A 22681-nucleotide genomic window follows, 5' to 3' on the forward strand; every position below is an offset into this window, starting at 1 on the left:
TTCATGTTTGGAGTGGTAGAAAAAAGAAAATTGTACTCTTTTTTTACTGAATACATCGAGCCATTCTATAAAAACAATGCCACCAAGGCAGCAATATATCAAAGATTTAATCTTTTTGAGTTGTTAGTCATAGAGATGGCAAAAGCATGTGGGGCTTGGAATGCTTGGTTGTAGCCATTTATATGGGAGCGATGTGTGTCTATGTAGGCTAATAATGAGTCAGGATATTTTGATCTTCCTTCGGAGGGTTTGTAAGTGACCTTATCAAGTCATTTCACTTATACGTTACTCATTCTCATCAATCTATTTCGAGTGTTGTGCTTTTCTTTTTCTTTCTTTGCTTGTTGTATTTGTGTCTGTGTTGCTAACTTTATCTCTCCAACAATTGGTATCACAACAAGTTCTTTTGGCCCTCAATCCTTCGTCATCACCACCTTGAGCTGCTCTTCTAATTATCCTAGATTGAGCTATTCTCTTAGGTGGAGAAGGTATACTCTATATTTTGCTCCTCGACATTATGTCCTTGAGTTGCTCTTTAGATTGTCTCAGATTGAGCTATTCTTTTAGGTGGAGAAGGTAAACCCTATAGTGTGTTCTTTTTTTGGAGTGTTTTAGGTGTGTTTCAAGGCTCATTTGTATGCTATAAGGTTTTCGTAGACATTCTTGGGGAGTGTCGGTTCGAACTCTCTTTGTTCGATGAAGCGGCGATAACAACCTTGTTATTGGCTTTGAAGCATACTTATCGGAAAGCCTGATAGATCAGGCATCACAGACCCACCAGCAACACGGTGGAAGACCCTTTGTACCTCCATCCCCATAATCCACTCACCCATAAAGGGTGTTGGAGGGATAGGGGAGGCCTTAGTATGAAATACTCTTTATAGTAATGTCCAAGGTACCCAAGCTTATATATGGGATAATTCCTAGGAGTCGGCATTTGAACATTCTCCCTGACGATGAACTTGGGTCACTCCATGGTTAGATAGCACTATGATGCCAACTTAGGGATTTACAATGCCAGTTATGACCACCTTTGGTTTACGATGCCATTTACGATGACCTCCATGGCTAGTTACAATGCACATGCCACAACTTAGGGGTTTGGGCCACTTAGCGCAAGAACAAGGGCTTGTGGAGGCTCATTTATACACACACCAGAACCCCAAGGTCAACCTACGAGGGGAGGTGATGAAGTAGCTAGTGATGAGGAGATGACAGCCAACGACTAAGCGTAGACAGGTGAGGAGATGACAGCCAACGACTGAGTGACAACCACAACATGCACACCCAATGCTCTAAAACCATGTCAGAAAGCCTGATAGTTTAGGCACAGCGAAGACCCCCCCAGCAACACGGGGGAAGGTCCCCAGACACCTGCATCCCCATAATCCATCACCCATAAAGGGGGTTGGAGGGATAGGGGAGGCCTTACCCATGAAATACTTTTATAGTAAGGTCCAAGGTACCCAAGCTTGTATGAGTCGGCATTCCAACAATACTCTATCTCACTAGCGCATGATGATACACGTATTTTGGATGGTGATACTAGTTCAGATGTAATTGTGGCATCTACCTCCACACCTCCCACATCGAAACAAGGTAGGTGGGATGGCAGGGATGCATAGGCACGTGCTTTGGTGGCACTTTTCGTGAAAAAGAGCATTATTTCTCATATTTGCTCAAGTAAAAATGCGAAGTAGGCTTGGGATGCAGCAGGTGCATAATGAGGCATGAATGGCTTACTTGTGCTAGTAGGATTGGGATGCAACAAGTGCATAATGATGCAGGAGTGGCGTACTTGTGCAAGCAGTTAGAGACAGAGTATATGAATGAGGGAGACTTAATGAATAAGTTGTTTCTCACAAGGATCAAAGATCTCAAAGAGCAGCTTGCATGTCTTGACAGGGACTTTGGACAATTTATAAGTGTCTACTATTCTCTCACAACTTCGCCGAATTCATACCAAGGTTTTGTATCCACACTTCGGCTCATGATGAAGAGTAATCCCAATGCCCTTACGTTTGATGAGTTACTTGCAATGCTCTTGTAAGAAGAGCAATCTCGGCAAAACCAAACTAGTATACGTGTAGAAGATCATGCATTCTTTTGCCAATCAAAAAGTTAAAGGCAAAGCCTTTTCTTAGGGTGACTCTATAAGCCAAAGGTAGAATTAGTCTAGTCCTCTGGCAAAGATACTGAGAATGGGGGTGATACGCCTAGGAAGAAAGGCAAAAATAACTATTGTCAAAAGCTAGACAATTATATCAATGAATGTAGAAAAAGGCTAGAGAAGGAGAAGAAGAAAGAGTTATAAGAATATGGCACATAAGAAAGAGAGATAACAAGACAAAGCACAATAGATAATGCAATAGATACACAATGGAGAGAATTAAAAATTCTGATTATACCAAAGTGGTACAAGTGATGGTGCTGTCCACCCGTGCGCTCTCAAGTAGAGCTTAGATGGTGATCTAGATAGACTCTGGATGGAGGATGTACTAAGTGTAGAAGGGGGATGGATACTCACAAGCATTTGATACCTTAGCTCATGGCAACCATGTCCATATATAGTACTGTAGGTGGTGTGGTAGACGCGTATACAACGAGGGTGGTTACACGGCATAGATACGGTCACCGCACGCGCGTATCAAGAACGCGGCCCACCGACCACCGCCCACTAATGGTTGACTTGGTATCTATTGGTATCACAAAAAGTTCTTTTGGCCCTCAATCCTTCGTCATCACCACCTTGAGCTGCTCTTCTAATTATCCTAGATTGAGGTATTCTCTTAGGTGGAGAAGGTATACTCTATATTCTGCTCCTCGTCATTATGTCCTTGAGTTGCTCTTTAGATTGTCTCACATTGAGCTATTCTCTTAGGTGGAGAAGGTAAACCCTATAGTGTGTTCTTTTTTTGGAGTGTTTTAGGTGTGTTTCAAGGCTCTTTGTATGCTATAAGGTTTTCGTAGACATTCTTGGGGAGTGTCGGTTCGAACTCTCTTTGTTCGATGAAACGGCGATAATAACCTTGTTATTGGCTTTGAAGCATACTTATCGGAAAGCCTGATAGATCAGGCATCACAGACCCACCAGCAACACGGTGGAAGACCCTTTGTACCTCCATCCCCATAATCCACTCACCCATAAAGGGTGTTGGAGGGATAGGGGAGGCCTTAGCATGAAATACTCTTTATAGTAATGTCCGAGGTACCCAAGCTTATATATGGGATAATTCCCAGGAGTCGGCATTTGAACATCCTCCGTGAGACGATGAACTTGGGTCACTCCATGGTTAGATAGCATTATGATGCCAACTTAGGGATTTACGATGCCAGTTACGATGACCACCTTTGGTTTACGATGACCTCCATGGCTAGTTACAATGCACATGCCACAACTTAGGGGTTTCGGCCACTTAGCGCAAGAACAAGGGCTTGTGGAGGCCCATTTATACACACACCAGAACCCCAAGGTCAACCTACGAGGGGAGGTGATGAAGTAGCTAGTGATGAGGAGATGACAGCCAAAGACTGAGCGTAGACAGGTGACAACCACATCATGCACACCCAATGCTCTAATACCATGTCAGAAAGCCTGATAGTTTAGGCGGCAAAGACCCCCCAGCAACACGACGGAAGGTCCCCAGACACCTGCATCCCCATAATCCACTCACCCATAAAGGGGGTTGGATGGATAGGGGAGGCCTTACCCATGAAATACTTTTATAGTAAGGTCCAAGGTATCCAAGCTTGTATGAGTCGGCATTCCAACAATACTCTATCTCACTAGCGCATGATGATACACGTATTTTGGATGGTGATACTAGTTCAGATGTAATTGTGGTATCTACCTCCACACCTCCCACATCGAAACAAGGTAGGTGGGATGGCAGGGATGCATAGGCACGTGCTTTGGTGGCACTTTTCGTGAAAAAGAGAATTATTTCTCAATTTGCTCAAGTAAAAATGCGAAGTAGGCTTGGGATGCAGCAGGTGCATAATGAGGCATGAATGGCTTACTTGTGCTAGTAGGATTGGGATGCAACAAGTGCATAATGATGCAGGAGTGGCGTACTTGTGCAAGCAGTTAGAGACAGAGTATATGAATGAGGGAGACTTAATGAATAAGTTGTTTCTCACAAGGATCAAAGATCTCAAAGAGCAGCTTGCATGTCTTGACAGGGACTTTGGACAATTTATAAGTGTCTACTATTCTCTCACAACTTCGCCGAATTCATACCAAGGTTTTGTATCCACACTTCGGCTCATGATGAAGAGTAATCCCAATGCCCTTACGTTTGATGAGTTACTTGCAATGCTCTTGTAAGAAGAGCAATCTCGGCAAAACCAAACTAGTATACGTGTGGAAGATCATGCATTCTTTTGCCAATCAAAAAGTTAAAGGCAAAGCCTTTTCTTAGGGTGACTCTATAAGCCAAAGGTAGAATTAGTCTAGTCCTCTGGCAAAGATACTGAGAATGGGGGTGATACGCCTAGGAAGAAAGGCAAAAATAACTATTGTCAAAAGCTAGACAATTATATCAATGAATGTAGAAAAAGGCTAGAGAAGGAGAAGAAGAAAGAGTTATAAGAATATGGCACATAAGAAAGAGAGATAGCAAGACAAAGCACAATAGATAATGCAATAGATACACAATGGAGAGAATTAAAAATTCTGATTATACCAAAGAGGTACAAGTGATGGTGTTGTCCACCCGTGCGGTCTCAAGTAGAGCTTAGATGGTGATCTAGATAGACTCTGGATGGAGGATGTACTAAGTGTAGAAGGGGGATGGATACTCACAAGCATTCGATACCTTAGCTCATGGCAACAATGTCCATATATAGTACTGTAGGTGGTGTGGTAGACGCGTATACAACGAGGGTGGTTACACGGCATAGATACGATCACCGCACGCGCGTATCAAGAACGCGGCCCACCGACCACCGCCCACTAATGGTTGACTTGGTATCTATTGGTATCACAAAAAGTTCTTTTGGCCCTCAATCCTTCGTCATCACCACCTTGAGCTGCTCTTCTAATTATCCTAGATTGAGCTATTCTCTTAGGTGGAGAAGGTATACTCTATATTCTGCTCCTCGTCATTATGTCCTTGAGTTGCTTTTTAGATTGTCTCACATTGAGCTATTCTCTTAGGTGGAGAAGGTAAACCCTATAGTGTGTTCTTTTTTTGGAGTGTTTTAGGTGTGTTTCAAGGCTCTTTGTATGCTATAAGGTTTTCGTAGACATTCTTGGGGAGCGTTGGTTCGAACTCTCTTTGTTCGATGAAATGGCGATAATAACCTTGTTATTGGCTTTGAAGCATACTTATCGGAAAGCCTGATAGATCAGGCATCACAGACCCACCAGCAACACGGTGGAAGACCCTTTGTACCTCCATCCCCATAATCCACTCACCCATAAAGGGTGTTGGAGGGATAGGGGAGGCCTTAGCATGAAATACTCTTTATAGTAATGTCCGAGGTACCCAATCTTATATATGGGATAATTCCTAGGAGTCGGCATTTGAACATCCTCCGTGAGACGATGAACTTGGGTCACTCCATGGTTAGATAGCATTATGATGCCAACTTAGGGATTTACGATGCCAGTTACGATGACCACCTTTGGTTTACGATGACCTCCATGGCTAGTTACAATGCACATGCCACAACTTAGGGGTTTCGGCCACTTAGTGCAAGAACAAGGGCTTGTGGAGGCCCATTTATACACACACCAGAACCCCAAGGTCAACCTACGAGAGGAGGTGATGAAGTAGCTAGTGATGAGGAGATGACAGCCAACGACTGAGCGTAGACAGGTGACAACCACATCATGCACACCCAATGCTCTAATACCATGTCAGAAAGCCTGATAGTTTAGGCAGCAAAGACCCCCCAGCAACACGGCGGAAGGTCCCCCCCAGACACCTGCATCCCCATAATCCACTCACCCATAAAGGGGATTGGAGGGATAGGGGAGGCCTTACCCATGAAATACTTTTATAGTAAGGTCCAAGGTACCCAAGCTTGTATGAGTCCGCATTCCAACAATACTCTATCTCACTAGCGCATGATGATACACGTATTTTGGATGGTGATACTAGTTCAGATGTAATTGTGGCATCTACCTCCACACCTCCCACATCAAAACAAGGTAGGTGGGATGGCAAGGATGCATAGGCATGTGCTTTGGTGGCACTTTTCATGAAAAAGAGCATTATTTCTCATATTTGCTCAAGTAAAAATGCGAAGTAGGCTTGGGATGCAGCAGGTGCATAATGAGGCATGAATGGCTTACTTGTGCTAGTAGGATTGGGATGCAACAAGTGCATAATGATGCAGGAGTGGCGTACTTGTGCAAGCAGTTAGAGACAGAGTATATGAATGAGGGAGACTTAATGAATAAGTTGTTTCTCACAAGGATCAAAGATCTCAAAGAGTAGCTTGCATGTCTTGACAGGGACTTTGGACAATTTATAAGTGTCTACTATTCTCTCACAACTTCGCCGAATTCATACCAAGGTTTTGTATCCACACTTCGGCTCATGATGAAGAGTAATCCCAATGCCCTTACGTTTGATGAGTTACTTTGCAATGCTCTTGTAAGAAGAGAAATCTCGGCAAAACCAAACTAGTATATGTGTGGAAGATCATGCATTCTTTGCCAATCAAAAAGTTAAAGGCAAAGCCTTTTCTTAGGGTGACTCTATAAGCCAAAGGTAGAATTAGTCTAGTCCTCTGGCAAAGATACTGAGAATGGAATTGATACGCCTAAGAAGAAAGGCAAAAATAACTATTGTCAAAAGCTAGACAATTATATCAATGAATGTAGAAAAAGGCTAGAGAAGGAGAAGAAGAAAGAGTTATAAGAATATGGCACATAAGAAAGAGAGATAGCAAGACAAAGCACAATAGATAATGCAATAGATACACAATGGAGAGAATTAGAAATTTTGATTATACCAAAGAGGTACAAGTGATGGTGCTATCCACCCGTGCGCTCTCAAGTAGAGCTTAGATGGTGATCTAGATAGACTCTGGATGGAGGATGTACTAAGTGTAGAAGGGGGATGGATACTCACAAGCGTTTGATACCTTAGCTCATGGCAACCATGTCCATATATAGTATCGTAGGCGGTGTGGTAGACGCGTATACAACGAGGGTACACGGCATAGATACGCTTACCGCACCCGCGTATCAAGAACGCGGCCCACCGACCACCGCCCACTAATGGTGGACTTGGTATATCTGAGGGAATATTCCTCATACGTTCGCCCCCAGCTAACGCTCGTACCCTTGACCATCTCCTAACCATCATCAATGGTCACAATAATGACTTCATTGGCGTCTAAGCCAGGGTTCCCACTAGAGATATATGCACCATGGCTACTCCTCATAATGGGGGTCTAACAAATGCGCATTATACATCAAAGTAAGATACATGCTGAGAGGCGGGCACTGAATGTATACTAACAAGAGTCAGATCACCAAATGCTAAAAAGAAGGATCCAACAAACTATGCACATGATGATTAGGCATTAATTATGCACTGTATTTATGACCCATGATATATGCACGTTAGTGACAAATCAGCATGTATGGTATTTTGATAGTGGTGCTTGGCAAGCACATTGTTTCTCGGCATGATTTGTTTTCCTCCATTGAGTCTGCTCCTCAAGGAGACACAGTCACATGTGCAAACGACTAGTGAGAGGCAAGGTAAAACATAAGACACCAATAAAATAGTATAAGTATAGATGGGTTGGTGAATGCTTTTATATATAAACCTCAAACTTTAGAAACTTGGGCGAATCTTTTAAATTTTCTATCTTCTATGGTAGTGTGCTTTTGGCGATTTGTCTCCAGAACCCACTAAAAACTAGAAAAAATTTGGGCAAGTTTTCCTAGAAAGATTTTTGGTCAAATAGCTTGACATTATCAAAGACCCCTCTAAAATAGCCCTTGGGCTAAAAATAGCCCCTAATTTTTTCCTTGGTAAGAGAAGTCGATAAAGATTATCCGCATTGCCTGCTACAAATGGTGGGACAATTACTCTCTCAAAAGTCTTGTTTATTCTAGGTATTAAAAAAAGAACTTGCTCTATCAGTTCCTACCATGGCTAGAGCACATTTTTAGTGGTCAGATTTGTTGATGACAAGGTGTACCATTCATGATCAAAGTGAGAGAGACATCACTATACTATCCGATACTCTAAGCCATGGGCTTTACAAGTTGGACATGTATGAGAGATTGGCACATAATTCTTGTTCAATTACTCCTACACGTGCTATGAGTAATGCAGAGCTTTGGCATGCCCGCTTTGGTCACTTGAATTTTGATGGTTTATTACACCTTAAAAGACAAGAGAGTGTCAAAGTTGCCACAGCTGGAGGCCCTTGTCAAAAACATGTATGTGAGGAGTGCAATTTGGGCAAGATGCAATGGGCATCATTCTCGAAAGATGGATCAGTAAGGGTTGCCCAAAAATTATAGCTTATACATAGTGATGGATGTGGTCCTATGAGGACACCATCGATGATTAGGGGATTCGTGACTTTTATTGATGAATACTCTAGGCACACCTGGGTGTATCCTTTGAAGGTAAAGTCACAGGTTTTTACATGCTTTAGACACTTTGTTTCTATGGTTGAATATGTGTTTGCATGTAAAGTTGGCACCCTTCATATAGATCGAGGGGAGGAGTATATGCCAAAGGAGTTTCATGTATATATGGCTGAAAGAGGCTTAAAACATCAATGCACGTGCCTTACATACCTCAACAAAATGGTGTGGCTGGCAGGAAGAGTAGATCTCTCATGGAAATGGTACATTGCATAGTTAAAGGCCATGGTTTGCCTCATGTTTTTTGGTTTCATGTATATATGGCTGAAAGAGGCTTAAAACATCAATGCACGGTGCCTTACATACCTCAATAAAATGGTGTAGCTGGCAGGAAGAGTAGATCTCTCATGGAAATGGTACATTGCATAGTTAAAGGCCATGGTTTGCCTCATGTTTTTTGGTTGGCGAGATAATTATGTGTACCACTTATGTGCTAAAAAGATGCCCCACTAAGACCTTGTAGAAAATTACCCCTTGTGAAGCTTGGAATGGTAGGAAGCCCTTTGTGGTTCATTTGAATGTTTTTGGTTATCTTGCTTATGCTCTTGTGCCTGCATCAACAATGCAATAAGCTGGATGATAAGGTGCTAATATGCATTTTTGTGGGATACAGCTTAGAAAGCAAAGGGTATAGAATCACCATCGGGCCATAAGGGGGATTTTGGTGAGTAAGATGTTTTTGTTAAGAACTCAATTCCCCCCATGCTTCTAAGAAAAAAAACACATGAAAATGTATGCTCATAGGACATCTTTGATACACTCAAACCTTTGTACAATGCTAGTGGGTAGACATATGGAGGAGTAAATGACTGCTCAACAAGGTGCCACAAATCATGTTGAGAATGTAAGCTCATCGTCGATAGCTAGTGGATATCATTAGATATGTGGACAATAATCTAGCGGTGTGTAGACGATAATTGGCCAAGTGTGTGTAGACATTAGTACTAGGTTATGTTCTTATCACTTGTGGAATGTGCTTATTTTGGTGAGTGAGAATGAAGCTAGCTATAGAGCTTCTCTACATTGTGTGAGATGGATTAATGAGATAAGTTAGGGTTTATGTGTCTCCTTTGGTTTCATCTATTCTCTCTTTTCATGGTGTCAGAGCATGGTGCTCTTATTCTAGGGTTTTGTGAGTGTGAGAAAGAGTGGGAAGAAGAAGCTATTTAGAGCAAGGAAGATGCTATAAGCACCATTAGAGTGAAAATCAGAAGAAGCAAATCATAGAGCTTGGCCGAGAGGCTTGGCTAAGAGGTGAGTTAAACAAACCCTTCCCTTGTGGATTGCGGGTATTTGGAAGCCAAAGCAAGAAAAGTTGATGCTCTCCATTGTAACAAAGCTTAAAAGGTCTTATGTGATTTGGGACCAAGGCCAAGAGATTGGAGAATGGGAAAAGGACCATGCCCATGGACACATTAAAGTGTAATGTGAAAAGGGTGGTCATGTATATAAGTCAAAATAAGCCTAATTTGACACTAATCACTTTACTAATAAAAAATTATCATTTCTAATCTAGGTTAATTTAGATGTAGCTTTCTTTTAGTGGTATCAATGATGGAGGCAAGTTTCCTTTCCGAGCATAGATCCATGACTTCTATCACCACATGATGCATACTAGCTTGAGGAGCGATGCATGGGAGGTGCCTACAAAGGGCCCATAAGCTTGTGGTGGTCCCATTGCTTGAATTGTGTTTGGTGCATATGGATACATCATAGTGTGGAAACTTGTGGATCCAAGCTCCCATGGAGATACTGATTTGATGAGAAAGACTTAGTCCTATACTAATTAACAATGTGATTAGTGCTGATCTAATCTAAGATAGGGAGGATGGCACCTAACCACAAACATGATGAATAACCTAAACTAATTAAGCTTTACACTCAAGAACAATTAGGTTATAAGATTAAGACATACTCATAAAGAGGCTTAAGCTTGCTTGATTCTATTGATTGAAAGTGACCCCTTTTAATATGAGGAAAGTACAACAAGGCTTTGATAACTCTATTGATTGAAAGTGGCCCCTTTTAATATGAGGAAAGTACAACAAGGCTTTGATAACTCTATTGATTGAAAGTGGCCCCTTTTAATATGAGGAAAGTACAACAAGGCTTTGATAACTCTATTGATTGAAAGTGGCCCCTTTTAATATGAGGAAAGTACAACAAGGCTTTGATAACTCTATTGATTGAAAGTGGCCCCTTTTAATATGAGGAAAGTACAACAAGGCTTTGATAATCATATGGGATAACTTTGACTAGGTGACTTGGTACTCTAGCATCACTCATTTTGACACCCCTCCTTGATGCTAGAATGGGTATAATTTTTAGGCTTTCACTCTTCCTCTCTCTCCCCTTGTGGTAGGCTACTTTAGCCCTTGTGCTACTTTGGCTATGAATTTTAGCTTGAGTGTATCATATGGTCTCAGAGGGTGATTACACCAAAATTTTTGTACATACAAGAGGGATGAATTATACAATAGTTCTTTCTCTAGAAGAGTGCATCTTGTGCTGGAGCGTCTTTGACCTCGATGTAGTTTGCCTGCTTCTTTGTGTGATAGCAATCTTCTTTCTAGGTGACCAATTTTTTTACAGTAGTCTCACAAACAAGCTTTGGTTTATCTTTATTGTGACATTCATTCTTTGTGTGACCAATTTTTCCAGAGTGATAGCATCTTGGAAGTTGAGGCATTGATTGAATTTTTCTTTGAAATCTCCCACCCTTTGCATAGAGTGCTTACTCACTTGAATGTGATTTGAATGGTTCTTTATCTTTTAATTTTGATCCATCTTCAAGCAAAGATGATTCTATGTCTTGAATTTTAGTGTGGCACATTTTTAAGTGTAGCGACAAGTGATTCATATGGTTCTTTGTCAACACTCTTTAGCAACACAACAATAGATTCTTTTTCAAAAATAACTTCCTTCAAAGCACTAAGTTGTTGCTTGATACCTTTGAACTTGCTGATGTGTTGTGCCATGGTCTTAGAGTCTTTCTTGTCGAGCTTGTAAAACTGCAAGATTGATCTTTGAGCTCTTTGAGTTGGTGCCAAAAATTTTGTTAAGCTCCTGCCATGCTAATTTGGCATCCTTGATGCTAGTAATGTGACTAATCACATCATCACAGAGGTTTTGAGCAATAAGGCCCAATGCTTTATTGTTTTTAAGTAGTTCAATCTCCACTTGTTCATCCTCAATTAGATGCCAAAGCCCTTATGTATAAGAAAGTACATGGTTTTGCTTGGCCATGTGCAAAACCCATCACCATTAAATATTAAGACAACTTCTACATGCTTCATGATGAGAGGGTCTTACCATTGGCTTGTGACAAATCTCATGGCAGTGTCTTTTACTCTCTTACAATTGAAGGCTTGTATACAAGAGAGTGGTTAAGATTTAATGCAAGAGAGTGGAAGGGGTTTGAATGGCAATGACAAATTCTCAAGGCTTAAATCAGCCCCATTTTTTCAGACTTGACGCTCTAATCTATTAAATATCTGCTAATCATAGTGCTTAATCATGGTGGTTAGAGAGAGGGCAAGCAATTGGAGAATAAAATTGAGCTTATACGTAGAAAGTTTGATAGGGATTTTAGAATGGCTAGTTTTTCCTTGATGATAAGCAAAGGCCCAAACAAAAAAACACACTAACTTCAAGTGCAAAAACGCGAAATTAGAGTGAATATCCATGACTGGTTTTCTACATCGCACGAGGCTGCTACAGTGGATTATATTTGGATTATGGGTTCCTTGAATGATGGTTAACAAGCTTCTAAGAGGGCTTGGATCAATTGCAAGTATAGAAGGGAAATGGGTGAAAATAGCAGTGAGGCGTGCAACGTGAAAATCGAGATGTGGGGGCGGTGAAGTTTCTCTAATTCTTCTAGTGAGACTCTGAGTAATGAGCTAAGAAATGGTTTATGGAACAACACACAATGCCAAGCTCGATAAATTTGAGCCACTAGTAAGGTAAGTTGATAAGATGAGATTAGTGAAGCTTAATGATGGTAATTAATGACTAAGATTAAGTTAGAAAAGAATTAGGAAAAGCTAGAACTAAGCTAATGGGGAGCTTAAACCTCACTCTGATACCATGTTGAAATTTGTGGTTCCAAGCTCCCATGGAGATAGTGATGATGAGAAAGCCTTAGTCTTATACTAATTAACGATGTTATTAGTGCTAATCTAATCTAAGCTAGGGAGGATGATACCTAAACACAAACATGATGAATAACCTAAGGTAATTAAGATTTAGAATCAATCACAATCAAGGTAATTAAAATTTAGAATCAATCACAATTAGGTAACAAGATTAAGACTTGTACTTATAAAGAGGCTTGAGATCTTGCTTAATTCCATTGATTGAAAGTGACCCCTTTTACATGAGGGAAGTACAACAAGGCTTAATTCCATTGATTGAAAGTGACCCCTTTTACATGAGGGAAGTACAACAAGGCTTTGATAATTCCAATGGGATAGCTTTGACTAGGTGACTTGGCACTCTAGCATCACTCATTTCAACACATAGGTCCACCATAAGCTTCTTTTCCCTTATGTTAAATTACTTCTAGAGACATCCACAATGTCAATACCGGCACCTTAGCATCTTCAACAATTTTGACCAAAGTTGTCGGAAATGTAAGATATCATTGGAATGTGCTTATATTGTATTCTTTTGCATGTGTGATCGACACTTGTCTGTCTATTCAAGGTGCACCACGGGATCTTAGATAGAGAGTACTAGTTGTGGATTAGGTGTTTGCACAAGCTAGAGTGGCCGAATGAGCCCTAGGACTTGATTTTTAACTTTGGTCACCCAAGAGTGTAAACCCTATAAGCCACAAATATCGTGTTCCTCTTTGCTCATCTTAAGTTCTCTCATTCAACCCAAGCAAGACAATATCTCCTCTCTGATCAATCCATGAGTAAGAGGAAGTATTCGCTTGTTGTTGGAATTGAAGTAGAAGAGATGAAAGATACAACGGATGAGAGGCTTTTTGACTTCCTTCATCAAACAGGGAACTCTTCAAGGTTTCAATATATCAAGGAGATTTTCAATTTTCCATTTGACTTGTCAAGTCTCCCCTTGTCCTTGTTCTATAGATTTAGAGACAAGTTTTGAATGTATATTAGAGTCATACCCAAGAGCATTATGTGGATCAATTTGTGCATTATGTAGATGTTGTAGAAGCAAGCTCAGTGTCTAGTTCCATTGCAAGTCACAAGTGGAGAACATTGGCAGACCAAGTAAAGAGAGTACTTGAGCAATATGAATGGCACAAAAAGGGGCAATGCCATATTGTAGATGGGGAAGTCTGTCTCTTGCTCTTCCTATAGTGGATATCTGCATACTTCACCAATAGTGAACCAAAGGAAGAATCATAAGCTAAGGTAGAAAAAGAGGAGGATGAAAAACCTCAGGAGTTCTAGGAGGAAGAGGAGAAGGAGAAAAGAAGAGGGCTTGATATAGCAAAGTTCAAAGTAGGTAACATTACCAAGGTAGAGGAGCCAATTTTTTTACAGAAGGATGAGGAGGAGAACCCCCTTCCTTTTCCAACATATACCATCAACAAAAACAACTATGTTCTTTTGAATGTTGTGCAACATTTGTTTGACTTGAGAGAAGACTATTGTCTTGCCATCCTTGGAGTGTGGGGTGAAAATGATAGAGATTTTATTGACAATGGGCCTTGTCCTCTAGCAATTCTTGATACACAACAGGGATAAGATTTTATAGACAAAAGGAAAGTAGGCCATTATATCACAACACTTGCACAAAAATATGAAAGCCAAAGACTACCAAAGCAGAGGAGTTCTTCATAGAGATACAAAAAAGATTGAACATTGAGCACATGGGAAGAGAAGAGCCAAGAGAACCTATAGAAAGCACACCTAAGAACTCAATTGATATGTACAAGAATGCTATATATGAGGGTGATGAGAATCCAAAGGTATGCATACCAAATAAAACATTCTCAACCCATATTCAAAAGCTTTTCATTGAACTTGTGCCAAAGGAAAATGTCTATTAACCTTGATGTATGGTTTTGCATATTGACATTGAAGACCCAGACAAGTTCTTGGGAGAGCAAAGGGATCTAGACCTTTGGAGCTTGGCAAAAACCAAGGTCTTGGATAGTACATAGGACAGTTTAACAAGGAGATAATTGCTCTATATCACAGCAAGTATTCTACCTCTCATGATGTCCCAATAATGTCCTTGAAGGCTCTTTCTAGACTCATCTACTCCCCAAGGGATCAGAGAAATTAATCTTGGTTGAAAAGAAGGAGGCTATCAGGTTCTTTGGATATTTCCCTGGCCTTGTTGCATCTAGGGAATCCTACTATGCTACCATGGGAGCTTATGTGCTAGCACATCTAGGAAATGTACTTGAAACCAAGAAGTTGAGGGTTATAGAAAACAAGAGTACTTGAAGTATAGAGGATAGATGGAGTGGAAGACAGATGAGACAACTAAAGATAAAGAGATGCCATCAAGAAGCCACAAGTTGTGAACAATCCCACTTTCTACCTTGTCTTTCTCTTGTAGTAGCTAGCCACCACCGTTGTAAGAACTTTTGATGTGATGTTAACCTATTCCTTGCATCCTATCTCTTCTCTTTGGCTTTTTGTATAGCCCTAGCTATTTCTGAATTGTCATATAATTTTTTGGCCTCTTGTGACTTTGTTTTGTGCCAAATTTGCTGTAAAACCACTAGAATACCTCCAATATACCATTTGCTTTGTTTTGTGCCAAATTTGTATGTAAAACCACTAGAATACCTCCAATATACTATTTTCTTTGTTCATACCACCACCATGTCTTGTATGTCTAAAGTATCTTGCTTTGGCTTGATAATGTGACTTTTCCATTCCTTGTGTTGAGACCAGATAGACAAACTTCCATACTGCTTCACAAACCATGGAGTGTGATTGTATAGTATGTGTTGTGTTGTAAAACAAAATGTTAGGGTCATTACAGTGATGGTTAATGAATGTAATGGTCTAGTAAAATGTTAAGAGTTGTTGGGAAATAGACTTCTTACCATATAGGGTGTGAAGTGTCTCCATGCATCTCTCATTGATATCTTAAACTTGTTGAGATGTTTCTGAAACTCAGGGAGGTCCTGACCAGAAACTCTTGTCACAAGGACAGTAAGAAAATACTATATCCAAGGCCTCCCACACCTTTTCTTTCCTATTACGGGCCTGTCCATCATCACCATGGTCTTTGATAACATTGTGTAATGCTTTCCAATGGTATGTTTGAGCCACCTCTTTTGGAGGTTATTTTGCCTAATGTGCCATGGAATCCTAGGAACCTCCTTGCCTTTACTCCACCAATGGAGGGTTTTCTATAATAGAACTCCCATTGCTCAACTTTTTTAGGTCTGTTTCAATTACCACATTGCCACCATGAAGATTGATTTCTGATATAACCTTCTAAATCCTCTTGATGGCCTCTTGTCTTGTTGATAAGGGTGAAGATTCCAAGAAAATCCTATGTAGAGATGCACAAGCTTCTCTACGATGTGACATAATGTAGCAATGTGCAAATATGAACATGTGTGAGAGGGATATCAAGGATTGCTTGGAACCCTTTATCCTTAGCATGTCTATCAGGGGCCTTATTCTAGTTTGCAGAGTTGCATTCCCTAGTTTGACTCATATAATAGAGACAAGGACTTTTGGCATTAGCTCCCTTTGAAACATTAAACACACATTTTAATGTCTTCAGATCTCCTGTCATATGTCTATCCACCTTACACTTCCCAAAACCTTTAACATCTAGTTCTTCTCCTACTTTTTGCGATCTGATGACTTATGGTATACTGGTATGATGAAAACCCCGATTCAGTATGTTGAAATCCTCACAATCCACCTCAAATGCCCCAAGCCACCAAATATGTTGCTTTGATTGTACACTAAAGTGCCTTGGATCCTTTTTCTTACATGATTCACCTCCCTCACCAAGACTTGTTGGTACAAGAGCTCTGTTCATCAAAGTTATTGAGACTCTTTCCAACTTTTTGCATTTTAGAATCTCACTCTCATCTAGCTTGATTACAAACTTTGCAACCCCATTGGCCTCTTCATGTGAAAGTTCATAAAACTTTATTGTAGCCCTTTGCAAAGTATGTATATCAAAGAAGACATTATTGAACCCATCAAATTTTAGCTCCTTTTTGTTGACATAGCTATCAAAGTATGTATATCAAAGAAGACATTATTGAACCCATCAAATTTTAGCTCCTTTTTGTTGACATAGCTATCTCTAATGTGGAAGGGCTCCCCTTGCACTTCCATAACTTTATTATCTATCATGTGTTGTACTTGCCTTACTGATGATGGTTTTGGTAGCAAAAGGCCTACAAGATTTCTCTCCTTTAGTTTGCCCCATAGCACTTGGAAGAGTTGAGTAAGCATCGCTTGATTCCAACATTATCCATAGTCCTTTGAAATTCTTGTGACTCCAAACAACTACTCTTCAAGAAAGTATTCACACATTGCTTCCTTGCCTTCTTGAACCTCTTCTCCCCTAAGATGTTCCCAGCTACCATTGGGGGAAGAACATCACTATAGTTTTGTGATGCTCTAAGTAGGTCCCGGTGTGCCCTATTCGGTTGAAGTAGTGACCTAACAAGAATTCAAAATTGAACTCAAACACGTGAAATTGCAACAATGGATAGAATGAAGGAAAACCATCCTACATTGAAGGAAATAATATGTTACTACTTTTATTCTTTTGCTGCAACCTCCACCTCCACGCTTTAGCTTCTCTATATTCTTGAGTCTTCTTTGCCTTTATCGAATCCCTAACTTTGTTTGTTTCCTTCTTGTAGCCAAGTTATTTTGAAGATCCTCAATCTTCTCTTTGCTATCTTGAATCTTTTGTCTCATTGATTCGTTCTCTTATTTCAACAAGTGATTCTCTAGCCTTAGAATATCCCTCTCAATTGTAAGGTTTTGTGTATAACCTATGTATGTATGTATATATATGTATATATATACATACATGCATGCATATATATATATACATGCATGCATGCATATATATATATATATATATATACATACATACATACATACATACATACATACATACATACATACATACATACATACATAATATTTACATATGGCATATGTGCATACTCTTTCTCTCTCTTTCCATCTAGAGAACTCTCTTCTAATTCTTTCTCTCTCTCTCTCACACACACACACACGTGCACACACACACACACACACACACACACACACACACACACACACACACACAAATTCACACTCCAATAATATACACTTATACCCCCATGTCGACTAACACTCATAGCCCTTACACATTTGTATAAGCATCATATAGTAATGCCTCACAAGTTTTATTAAGTTTCCGATTAAGGAATACTACACATGCCAAATGATTTAAAAGCTTTACTTGCTAATCTGGACTTTAGGTCATACAAGATCAACAGCTTACTATTACATAGTAAGATAAACTACATCCTTGTGTTTATGACTAATTTGTTGCTATAGTTATGTAGCTCAAAAAGGCCTTAATTCAAACCCTCTTGCAGATTGAAATAGTGAATGCTAACATGCCCAATTTGAATCTCCAAGAGTCCTTGCATGGATTTCTAGACTTCAAAAAAACCTATTTTACAGGTCACAAGATGTAGGGCACAAAAATCATCATGCGTAGGGTATATCAAGGAATCATTATGAAAACGGGGAATGGTCCTTAACATAATAGTGATGGATGGATGCCATTGTCTGTTTTCTAGAGTAAACACCTTTGAACCTTAAAAAGGCAATGCATATTGGTGTGAAAAAAAAAGAGAAATTATTAAATTCTTAGCACAATCTCAAATTCTTAACATGGTACTAGAGTAAGGTTTAGCTAAGCCTAGATTGGGTGTGTTTATTTTAGAGTTTTGGTATCACGGTTTGTGTATAGGAAAAAATTCATGGCACACTCATTATCTTAGGAAGAGAAATTTATGTCAGATTAAGCCCTTTTTATGGTTCATTTAAAGATTGGAGGTACCTGTGCCATTTGGCAAAACATTCACACACGTGACATCTAATCGACATATGTGAAGATACAAAAGAGAGCAGCAAGAAGTGCAAACAATCTACGCGACGAGCAACAATTGACAAATGGCACACTTAGCGTGCAATCAAGTAAGCATTTATATTGATATAGACAATCAATTAAAGAAGGACTTACTTGCTACGTAAAGTATTCAATTAGATGAGGGAACACATGAAACGCAGATGGGTGCACGAAAGTCTCCGATGTCGCACAGACGTGACGGATGCTTGAAGTATCCGATGGCGTGTGGCGTGATGGTTCTGTAGGAAACAGAGGTCGGAACCAACACAGACGTGTCGATTACGGGAGGAAAAGGAACTGTCTGAAACGCAGGGCTGAGCGAGGACTTTAGAGACAGAAAACAGAGATGATTATTGTGCACCAATGGCATGCATGATGGCGATTACGACGCTCACCACACAGAATCGCTGCAGGGTTCGCAGGTCCTTTTGTCTAGTTCAAACGCGAAGTCGGCCGCTTTTTCGTGTGAGGTCGATGGGGGGAAGGCGGAAGGCAGAAATTTTGTGAGGTTGGTCGATGGGAGCAAGGCAAATTTTCGTGTGAGGTCGCTAAGGGGCGGAAGGCGGAAATTTTGATTTGGCTGGGGGGGAATTTTGAATTTTGAAATTCAAATTTGGAGGGGAAGGGGGGAAATTTTGAAATTCAAATGGGGGGGAAGTTTCAATTTTGAAATTCGAGGAGAGGGGGCCGGGGGGCTGCGCCCGGACGGAGAGGAGGTGGTGGGCGGGGTTGGGGCCGGACGGACGGAGAGGGCGGGGGGCTGCGCCAGACGGAGAGGAGGCGCGGGGCGGGGTCGAGGCCGGACGGAGAGGAGGCGGTGCGGGGTCAGGGCGGCCGGACGGACGGAGAGGGCGGGGGGCTGCGCGCCGGACGGAGAGGAGGCGATGAGAGGGGGCCGGGGGGCTGTGCCAGATGGAGAGGAGGCGGTGGGCGGGGTCGGCGCCGGACGGACGGAGAGGAGGGGGCCGGGGGGCTGCGTCGGACGGACGGAGAGGGGGCCGGTGGGCGGGGTCGGCGCCGGACGGACGGAGAGGAGGGGGCCGGGGGCTGCGCCAGACGGAGGAGAGGAGGAGGCGGGGCGTGGTGCTTTCTAGGCCAGACGGACGGAGAGGGGGCCGGGGCACGGGAGAGGAGGCGGCGGGGCCGAGGTGCGCCAGACGGAATGCTGCACGAAGAGTGCGGTAGAAAGCTGGGTTTCAGTTTTGGTTTCTTCTCCAAACCCAAACCCAAACCCAAGCCCAGGCCCAGGTCTCAGGTCTTTTGATTATAGTTACTTTCACTTTTGGTTATATACCCATCTTCACCCACACCCCACTTGTTCTATGGGATTATCCTAGCTTCCCTCTCTATTCCTACTTACTTGTGTAATAGACAAGGCTCAAACTCAAGTTTGAGCCTTGAGCTTGACCTTGAGCTTGAGATTTCTTCTTTTCTTCCCTCTTTTTCCATACACCCAAATATACTTATAAACTATGCGATTAAATCTATATAATGCACAATGGCTCAAACTTGAGTTTGAGTCTCACGAAGGAGAAGAGTCTCAAATCCAATGTCCATTTGCTCATTTCCATGTCACATTCTCTTCACTAGCATATTGTTTCTCTCTATTGTTTTCTCTTTGCCTTTGCTGCTGTTGTAACCACTCACCTTTTCCTTTTGTAGCTATGAAACATTGATGGCTAATTGATACCATACCTTGACTCAATATCCCAATGAAACGGTGTGGCCAGATGCAGAGGGTGATGAGGCCTACCTCTTGGGAAACTAGCATATACATGAGGTGAGGATTATCACTTCAATTGGGACCTCTTAATAGCAAACTAGCATATGAAGGTGAAGCTCAAACTTTCGTTGGAGCCTCCAAGCAAACTAGCATCTATGGGTGAGGTTCAAACTTTACTTTCAGCTTCCTAGAAGCGAACTAGCATCCGGGTGAGGCTCAAACTTTTGTTGGAGGAGCCTACCCTTCTAGCTAACATATGCAAACTAATATATGATGCAAGTGAGGATGATAACTTTAATTGGAGTCTCCTAGCAAACTAACATATGATGGTGAGGCTCATGGAGCCTCCTACTAACAAGCTAGCATATGCAGGCAAAGGCTCAAGCTTTAGATGGAGCCTAGACTCCTAGCAAACTAGCATTGATAGGTGAGATTCAAACTTTGGTTGGACCCTGAACTCATGTTGAGATTGAATTACATTTATAGTTTTGTGTACTATCGCAAAAACATCGCTTCAATCTTTCTTATTGAGATTTTGATTTTCTCAGGGATTGCAGGATCTAAAACAAGGTGCTTCAGTGTTTCTCATTGATGGTTCTGCAAGGAAGGCACGCGGGGTTATTCATTTCATTGATGCATCTCAAACATGTGGTTTTCAATTCATTGGTGAGACATGTGCAGCAATACATGTTCAACAAAGCTTTGATGACACATTTCTCATTCCATTTGCCACAATGGATGCAAGAACAATGTCTCAAGCAGTTGGAAGCATCATCAAATGGCCATTGGTCAACCTTGTTATTATGGACAGAGACATTACTAATACCAAAGAGGATAATTTTGCGGAACTTCTTGTTGATCAAGAAGATCACTTTATAGATAGGGAGAGCTGGAAAGAGAAAAGTGTCATCCTCTGGGATGACAACAGATCTACAAAACTTGGCAATGGAGTAGTATTGCTGGTCCACCCATACGAGGCTATAAATTGTAGAGAACTAGGGGAGAGTGTTGAAATTTGAGCATTGTGATGAGCTATGGTGGATCGAACACTAGAATCAACATCATTAACAAAGTGATTAGCAAATAATTAAGATGTAATTAGTGGGTAATTAGTGGGTAATTAGCAAATAGATTAATGTAGGCATGGATACTTAAAAACTAGCAAATTCTCACTAGGGCAATGCCTCAATATATAGATTTTACATCAAGCATCAAATCCCACTGATTTCTCCATGATTCACTCCACCTCTTTTCCCTGATTCTCTCCACCTCTTCACTTTTCTCAGAATATCTCCACACTTCTTAAATCTTCTCATGCTACCCTTTATTCTCTCCTAGTAGATTCTTCTCACCTTTTCACAGGTTCTTTCACATTTACACATCCTCTTTTACAGCCTCTAACCAAGGGCTTGTTCCCGCACACACCCTATTCACTTGTATTTTCAACACCTCCCCTCAAGTGAATACTCTCTAGCACACCTGGACCCTATACCAAGTTTCCCTCTTACTTGATAGCCCCCGCGACCAGTGCCTCAAGTCCCTAAACTCCATAGTCCTTGACACTCTCTCTCTCTCTATGTGTCCAAGGCTACTATAAGTGCCCGCGACCTTGACTAAAGTGCTCACACATACATCTACCACGTGGCCTACATCATCGGTGGCTCAGAGGTGGTTTTACTTTGTTGGGGAAGGTTACATTGGGTTGTGGGGTCTCTCTCTCTCTCTCTCTCTCTCAGAAAAGATGATCCGACTCCACTTCCTTTGGAGCCTCCATGAAGTTTGCTGATGTCGTTCCTTCTCCACTGGGTTTGCTGTGGCAGTCTCTCGCCATGTGTCCTGGCTTTCCACATTTGTGGCAAGTGAAGGTCCTTCCTCCTACTCTGCCTCTTCCTCGTCCTCGTCCTTGAGAGAATCCTCCTCGGGTGGTGAAGAATGCTTTTTCTTCTCCTGCTCTATTGAGTCGAGCCATTTCTTCTCTTTGCCTCTGCTCTCTTGCTCTAGTAGAGCTGCTTCTATCTCGTGTAGCTTCAATTCAGGTACATTCTTTAGTGTTGCTACAATGTTTTCATATTCACCTTTGTCCACACTCTTCAGAAGCACTGCTAGTGCCTCATCATCTTCTACCTTTTTGCCAATAGCTGTCGCTATTGCTTAATGCTTTTATATTTGTTTAAGTGTGTGATTAAAGGTTCACTTTCCTTCATGTCCAATTTGTAGAATTG

Source organism: Cibotium barometz, chromosome 37, assembly GCF_041138505.1.
Source record: "Cibotium barometz isolate CiBa-2024 chromosome 37, ASM4113850v1, whole genome shotgun sequence".
Classification (NCBI taxonomy): Eukaryota; Viridiplantae; Streptophyta; class Polypodiopsida; order Cyatheales; family Cibotiaceae; genus Cibotium; species Cibotium barometz.